This window comes from Anastrepha obliqua, chromosome 1 (genome assembly GCF_027943255.1).
Source record: "Anastrepha obliqua isolate idAnaObli1 chromosome 1, idAnaObli1_1.0, whole genome shotgun sequence".
Classification (NCBI taxonomy): Eukaryota; Metazoa; Arthropoda; class Insecta; order Diptera; family Tephritidae; genus Anastrepha; species Anastrepha obliqua.
The window spans coordinates 135345712-135354481 of NC_072892.1; positions in this window are offsets into that span (position 1 = coordinate 135345712).

Consider the following 8770-nt stretch of genomic DNA (forward strand, 5'->3'; position numbering starts at 1 on the left):
AATGACAAATCCAATGCATAGGTATACGAGGTGTGTTCAAAAAATAGCGTTAATTTTCATTTTTCTCAAAAAATATTTATTTATTCATGAATATCCATTTGATCTTCTTCAAAGTAGTCCCCCCTCGGATATAATACACTTGTTCCAGTTTTTCCTATCCTCGAAGCAGTTCTAACATGCACTTTTTGGTATGGTCTTGAGCTTCTCAGCGAGGCGGTTTTTATCTCCGCAAAACGCCGACCTTTCTTGAGTATCTTTAATGTTCGGAACAGGAAAAAGTCGCAGGCTGCCAAATCTGGTGAATACGTTGGCAGAGGTGAGCAGGTGCATTATGCATGCAAAAGCCATGCATTTTTTGCACAATTCCGGCCGTTTTTCGTATTGCTGCACGCAAACGGCGCATAACTTCAAGGTAATACTCCTTATTTATCGTACCACCATGTGATAAGAACTTCTGATGCACTACGCCATGGTAATCGAAGAAAACAGTGAGCAAAACCTTGGCATTTGATCGAACTTAGCGTGCTTTTTTGGTCTTGGCTCCCCCGGACTCGTCCATTGGGGCGATTGGGCTTTGGTTTTGATGTCACAACCATATACCCATGATTCGTCACCAGTTATGACCCTTTTGAGCAAATCTGGATCATCGTCGACGTCATTCAACAATTCCGGAGCGATACTCATGTGCCGTTGTTTTTGATCAAAATTCAGCAATTTTGGAACGAACTTTGCTGCCACACGCTTCATGCCCAAAATTTCCAAAAAAGATGTTCCGACATCCTCAACAGCTTCTCTAATTGTAATTCGACGATTCTCCATAAAAATTTTCTTCACTTTCTCAACATTTTCATGTTTGTTGATATGCTGTGACGTCGTCATTCACATTTTCTCGGCCTTCTGTGAAAAGCTTCTACCGCTTATAAACATTTTTTATCTCAGAGTACTTTCAACGTATGTCAATGTCGACATTTCAAGTGTTTTTGAGCACTTAATTCCATTTTTTGCACAAAATTTGGTGCAACTTGTTTGATCCATTTTTTTCAATAGCAGAAAATCGCCGAACACGCCAAAGAGGATCGTTTTTTTAAAGCATTAATTGTGTTTAATCGAAAACTTCTGAGCTCTAATACAAGCTCTTCTGAGCGTAAAATCGATATCTTGAGCTCAGAAGGGTTTTCAAATTACCAAAAAGATTGGTCGAAATCCAAACGTTGTGGATATTTACGTGAAACAAGGTGCAAAACTTGCACTGCAAAGTCAGAACTGCGATGGCTTTGACACAGAAGGAAACCCACAAAATTCTTAGGATTGCATCAAATTGCACCCTTCCAACAGCAAAAATCAAAGAAATGAGAAATGTTGCAGCCAGCACATCCGCCATTCGAAGGGCAAAAAACGCCGCCTCGATTTTGCAAAGGAACTCTTGGCTTGGAATTTCGGTGAATGGAAAAAGTAGTATTTATTGACGAAAAATAGTTCAATCTGGATGGACCGGATGGATGCAATTACTATTTCCATGACTTATGAAGGGAGGAAAGGTACTTGAGTTGACATCACAGCCGTGGTGTTAATGTATAGGAAGGCGCGCTCGAATTGAAAATTGTAGAATTATCTTTACATGCAATGCTCCTTCGAAATGTAGATCTGCCTACACCAGACAATGGAGCAAAAGTAGCATAATTCTGAATGGTATTACGAAAATTATTATAGGCGGTAATTATTATATAACGGTTTTCCAATAACAGTTGTTATCTATCGCTACCGAGAGCTGATTAACGATTTTTTATAGCCGGAATTGGATGGTATTAATCTGGACAACGTTTATTTTCAACAAGACGGCGCTACGTACCACACACGTAACGAAACCATTGATCTTTTACGGGAAAAGTTCACAACAGATGGTAATCCGAAGGTGCAATGTCTGGGAATTCGGCGGTTGGGGTAAGATTTCCCAATTCAGTCCCTCTAAATATTTCTGGACCGATTTAGCAACGTATGGCCTGGCGTTGTCATGCAGCAAAATCAGTTTGTCCTGTCTACCGTCCCATTCCGGCCGCTTTTCTTTGAGAACACGATTCAAACGCATTCGCTTCAATCGGTAAGAATTGCCAGTGAAGGTTTCATATGGTCTAAGGAGTTCAGAACAGATGACACCCTTTTCATCCCACCAAATATACAACATAATCTTTGAAGCATGAATATTTTCTTTCGCTGTCAATGGACCTGGTTCACATGACACGCTCCAACATTTTCGATGCTTGGGGTTATCATAATAGATCCATTTTTCATCGATAGTGGCGATGCGATGCAGAAAATCTTTTCTTTTCTACCCTTCAAGAAGCATCTCACACGTCACCAAACGTCCCTCGATATCCCGTCCTTCAATTGATGTTGCACCCAGTTACCCAGTCACTTGCATTCTAAAACATTAACATCGCGTGCTAACGTTTACCGACGGTTGACCTGTCAACATCCAACTCTTAAGACATATCTTCAAGAGTTCAACATGCGTCTTCCTCCAATAATTTTTGTAGTTGAAAGCGTTCAAACTACTCTTTACAACTTGTATTTGATGGAGCGTGATTACCGTAAATATTTATCAATATACGACACGTATCAGCTGCACTTTTCTTTAAAAGGTAATAATGAAGCTGACTTCCCGCAAATGCTGCTTTTTCGATGATAAAAAAGGATCTTTACGCTTCAAACGAATGTCAACTACTGCGATCGAGACCTCACATATACACCTTCAAATCACCAGTGTATTACTAGAGCGAACACAAAAATAGTATCAACAGCCACACTCTTTTGCGAGGGCGGAAACTTACTCCCATAGCCAATACATATTATAGGAGAAATTTTGCTGATTCCGGAAATCCCAATCATTTCTACTCTCGTGCAAATTATTAAAGAAGACAACACTTTGACGACCGCCATATTGTAAGCAAACACCAGCTGATAGCAGTGACGCCATCCACGCTTTACATTTTTGCTTTTGTAATTTTGACGTGATAACGTCTTATAATTCGATTTAACAGGCTGCACGCACGAAAAAATGTGTCGTTACCTTGCTCATTAGTGTTACCTTGCTCATATTTCGTTACCTTGCTCATTAGTGTTACCTTGCTCATATGTCGTTACCTTGCTTGAACAGCATGTTATGTTATGTTATGTTATGTTATGTTATGTTATGTTATGTTATGTTATGTTATGTTATGTTATGTTATGTTTTGTTATGTTATGTTATGTTATGTTATGTTATGTTATGTTATGTTATGTTATGTTATGTTATGTTATGTTATGTTATGTTATGTTATGTTATGTTATGTTATGTTATGTTATGTTATGTTATGTTATGTTATGTTATGTTATGTTATGTTATGTTATGTTATGTTATGTTATGTTATGTTATGTTATGTTATGTTATGTTATGTTATGTTATGTTATGTTATGTTATGTTATGTTATGTTATGTTAATGTTACCTCATTCTCTATATCCATACAAAATATCTATCAAACAAATAAAATTAAAATTTTCTTTTGAAAAATGCAACCATTCAATCAGTATTTTCTTATGACGTTATCACGTTAAACTATCGTCAGTAAACCGACTTTACAGACAACCTCTTTTTGTTTAACCGGATAGCCGAATCATATCAAGATTCCAAGTGCGAAGAAAAAATCTTGTGCGCCTTGCATTTGTTATTACAATAAAAACGTTCAAGGACTAACTTTAAATCTGATTGGATTGAGCTTGAAAAATCCATTGCAGCTATGTCTAGTTTGCTCCAGACCTAGTACTATGGATAAATTGTTTATTTATCCCCCAAACAGAAAAGGCGGAAATGTTTTTCCGCTCGTATTAAGACGAAAAATTAATAAAAATATATATAATTTTCTAATTGATTATTTTTACTTTATAGTAGGCGTAAAAACTCTTGCCAGATTTCAGCTACTTATCTGCAGTTGGATTCATAGTAGAATACTTCCAACTTAAATTGACACAACTGCGTTATTAATGACAGCTTAGGTTCCGTGTGGAGCGAAATATAGATCCATTTAATCATTCCATTGTAGACGAGACATCGCCTTTGCTCTGCTCCCTTCACTGAATTACCAAAACAATTCCTTTAGGTGTGGAACTTTCACAGCCTAGTCTATATTCAAGTAATTTTACAATTCCAGTGACCTCAGTTTTTGAGACTTATAAAACTTGTTTCACCAAGAAAGAACTAAGTCATTTCTGCGTTGCTACTCGCACAAAAAGACACTTGATGAAATGTCGCCGTACAAAAAATGTCGCTAACAAAATTGATATATTTTTATATTTTATTTACATTTTTATCTCTATCAAAAATAATCCATTTTCGTAACTAGTCGTATTTTTTAAAACTGGCCAAACTTTTTAAACTCTCTTTCGGGATTCGTAGCACAATTTTCTAGTTTTTACTTTTGGACCAAAACAGAAATATAACTTACAAATTGTTGGCTATAAAAGCGGTAAGGCGTAACTTAACGAAGAGAGAATACGACTTACAACGCATGCGCGTACGTCATACGAGTAGAGGTCCTCTGAGTTTGTTGCTCTCAATACATTTGGCATAATTTTGCTTGCAACAGCATGAATTAATATGAATAAGGCACACTTCGTTAAACTTAAATGCACTAGGGCGGATGTTTTATGGGACATTTGCCAATCAAGGGATTTTGGGATTATAAATTAAGAGTTTTTAATAAAGCACGTGCACGCTCGATTGCCACCCAAATATAATTCGAGAGTAGAAGTCATTTCAGAAAAGTTACCAACACACTCAAGGATTTCAGGTGGCAATAACTAAAATTTTTGAAGGAATAGATGTGTTTCACAATCTACTTCGGACTGTTCTATAAATGGCTGGAACATTTTAATGCCTACGATAGGGTAACATCCCCTCTTTTTATTCAGGAAGTAGCAGCAAGACAAGAAAGTTCTTATTGGGACAATCTACCGGGTTTATCGTAATAAAAATTAATGAAAGTTAGCTTCAACCTTAACCGATTTAAGGATTGTATGGAATTCATAGGAATTTTATAATCATCGCAGGAATTCTAAAAATTCTAGCAGGGCATTGCAGACTGAATTCTAATCTTACTAGCTTGGAATATACTCTAATGGAACTTGCATGTTCTGCAGAGAGCAAGATGAAACTGCAAAACATGTGCTAGACTCGTGCCCAGCACTGATGCTTGAGCGGGACAAATACCTGGGTAACAGCGACGGCTGCCGTAACCGAATAGTTTCGTGCGTGACTACCATTCGGAGTACATAAGTTCTAATCTTCGTGCATAAAAATCAAATAATAGAAAAGGTTTTTCTAATAGCGGTTGCCGTCGGTAGCCGATGGCAAGCCTCCGAGTGTATTTCTGCCATGAAAAACCGTCTCATAAAAAATGTCTGCCGACTCAGTGGAACAACATCAAGACACATGCCAGAAATAGGAGGAAGAGCTCGACCAATTGAGGAAATTGGGCTCAGAGAAATACTTTGAATCTATGAAAGCGTCGCAATAGATTTGAAATACATACATATATCTGACACTTGTGAACTAGACGGCTGCAGTATACAAACAGACGAGCAGTAGGGCATCTATTAAGGGGACCGGGTGGTCTAGAAATTTCAAAAGATCGGTTTTTTGTTTTTCCGATATTTCAAAAGTATAGTATCTTAAGAATATACTGTGAAATTTTCACGCGGAAATTCCCAAAACAGTACCTCGAACTTTAAATTCATTTATCTCGAAACGACTTTAAAAAAACAAAAAACAAAAAAACAAAAAAAAAAAAACTTTCAACCGAATCGTCTGAAATTTTAATATGTTGTTCACAACATCAATGGCTAGCGCCCGTACTAGAATCATATTTTTATTTCAAATATTTCGTATTTTTTTTATTATAAAACTGAAAAAAAACTCGATTTTTAGAGCCTAAAAAATTAAATATCGTACATCATTTTTTTATTGTAAAAAAATACTGAAAATACCCTAAATTTTCGAGCTCTATACCACCGGGACCCCTTAAATAAAGGTCAAAATAAAGATTTTTATCACTCAAAGAAATGTTCTTTTTTTTTAAATAAAAAATTATTAAAAAACAAATTGAATGATTAATTTTGTGCCACCTGTTATTTGATGTTTTTTTGCTATTTTATTTTGAATGCAATCTGTCATAAAATAGCATTCAGTATTACATTTAATTACAATTTTCAAAATATGACAAAAAGCTTAAACACTCTCAAACCAAAGCGACCGTCGTCAAGTGGTGTGGCCTCTAAAACAATCCCTTCTTCTCTTCTGGGGAGACTCCCTTCCCGAAACTACTTCCCGAATTACTCAGAATGACGTCCATAAAATGCACCAGTTCTATTCGCACACGTCTGGGCCCACCATGCTTGTAGTCAGCTTCATGCTATAGGCTCGTCTTCTTATTTCCCTCTCTAAGAGGCTTCGCTTTGTTGTATTCCGCCGAGGTCTATCTTTTTTATCTTACTTGTTTATCTACGACTTCAACGTATCTTGTAACCGCATTGGTCGGCGCGATGTCGCCAATTTGCACCCTCAGCGCCCCTCTTTCCACGAGCCATCTGTCGCAACTGAAGAACGTGTGTTCGGAGTCATCGCTCGGTGTTTCACAATATATGCATCTGGGGTCGCTTACCTTACCCATGCGCTATAGATATTTCCGTAAGCAGCCATGGTCCGAGAGGAACTGAGCCATGAAATAGCCGACTTCCCCGAAGTTTTTTTGGGTTTGCCTATTGTAGGAATCAGCTTCATCGTCCATCTGCCACTCAGTTCAGTGCCCCATCAGCTTTGCCACGGTTTCATGGTTGGCTTCTCCATTCAGCGGTGTTAGTAGTGACGCGTTTTTTCCTGGAATCCCATGCATCCAATTGTTTTCGGGCCATGAGACCCATAGATATCTTCCAGTTGATCACAAAAACTGCTGCGCCTGAGGCAGTGCGATAGGTTGAAGCAGCTCTGATTACCGCTGTTCAGTAGGCATAAACTTTTTAAGTCCTGCATCAGATGTTGGTTTGTTGTGGTAGGTTTGACCCTCGACTATTTAGATTGTTAGCAATCCGGTTGTTATATCTGATGTTACCAATTTCTTCTTGTACCGATAGACCATAATGAAACTCCTTCTACCATCGAATTATTTTTTAGTGGCAAACGAGCGTGCAAATGCTTGGACTTCGATCCAACGCCATACCCCTTGACTCCATGCCATACAGAGTCGTGCTTGACAAGAGATAAAGTGTGGTGCTGCCAGAGGCTCAGCTGTGGCTAAACTCAGGCACTGTTTTCGCATTTTCACGGACGGCTCCAGGACCGAGCACGGCTCCGGCTCTGGCGTCTACGTGGAATCCAGCAGGACAGAACTGCACTTTGCTCTTGGAATAGAGGCATCTGTGTTTGAAGCAGAGGAGTATGCTGTTCAAAAAGCAATGAACTTTATTGTTAAAAACAGGTGGAGAGGTGTATCTGTATGTGACTGCAGCGACAGCCAAGCTGCGCTCATGGCCTTAGACAGCCCCCAACCACATCAGGGGTAGACATAATAGCCTGATGCTAACATAGCTCCCGGCACACGTAGATATCGCGGGTAACGAATTCTCTGACTCTTTAGCCAGAATGGGCTCTGAGGCCAACTTTATGGCCCGGAGGCCGTTCTGTCACTCCCTTTTGCAACCATCAAAGCCACTGATGTGCTAAGAAGCGGCCACCTTGACTCCTTGGCACCACAAGATCTACTCAGATTTCTTCGGAGGCCGAGTAGATGTAAAGAAAATTAAAAAAGTGCTTTATTGAAAAACCCTTAATTTACAATGCCGAACTTCTTTGATTGACAAATTTCCCATGAAAGAGTCGCCCAGCAGTGCTAAATCTACATACATATGTATAATAATAATAATAGGAGAAATATCAAAATACCATTAAAAGCTTACAATAAAAATAATTAAAAAACATTTTACCTTACAAATTCTTAGTTTTTATATTTCCATGTATTAGTTTTTAGCGTTTATTACATTTTGATATTTTCTCAAACGATTTACATTCCAATGCTTTTTGTTTGTTGACTGTCGCAGCTGCAGACATTTCTCGAATCCGAAAACTTGTCTCTGTCACTTCAGCATACATTCGGCACACAGCTCTTAGATTTCCAACTGGGCTTATCAAATAGTTTGTTTATGTTGGAGAGTGCACTTTAATTAGAGCAAACCTTTTAGTATTTAATTTTTTTTATTTTATTTCATATGATATGAGTAAGCAATTACAGGCTCTTTTCAATCAAGATTTTGCAATCGTCGCGCATACATCTAATGGTTTAAGTTGCAAAAACCTCTACGCTCTCTGCAAATTACAAGCGTATTTACCTAGCGAAACGCGCAAAATAAAAAATTGTGTGTAATACCTTTGCATTATGGTTTCATACTGCAACTGGCCATTTTAAGAGGAAGAAAAAAATTAAGTAGCTTTTCGAAAAAACTTGGTCTGCGCTTTTCCTGGCCCGGCTACTTCATTCAACAAACAAGCTTAGGTATGTTCGGAGCGTCGATCTCTATTTCAGCCGTTCCCACGCAAGCTTTGTCGACATACATACTCACCTACCCATATCTTTTGAACCACGCGGCATATGTTGAGGCTTAAAAAGCGCCAGGCTTGCGGCCACTATTCAGATACACATCAGATTCGGTTTAACGCTGAACGGAAAGCAATCAAGCGCTTAATAA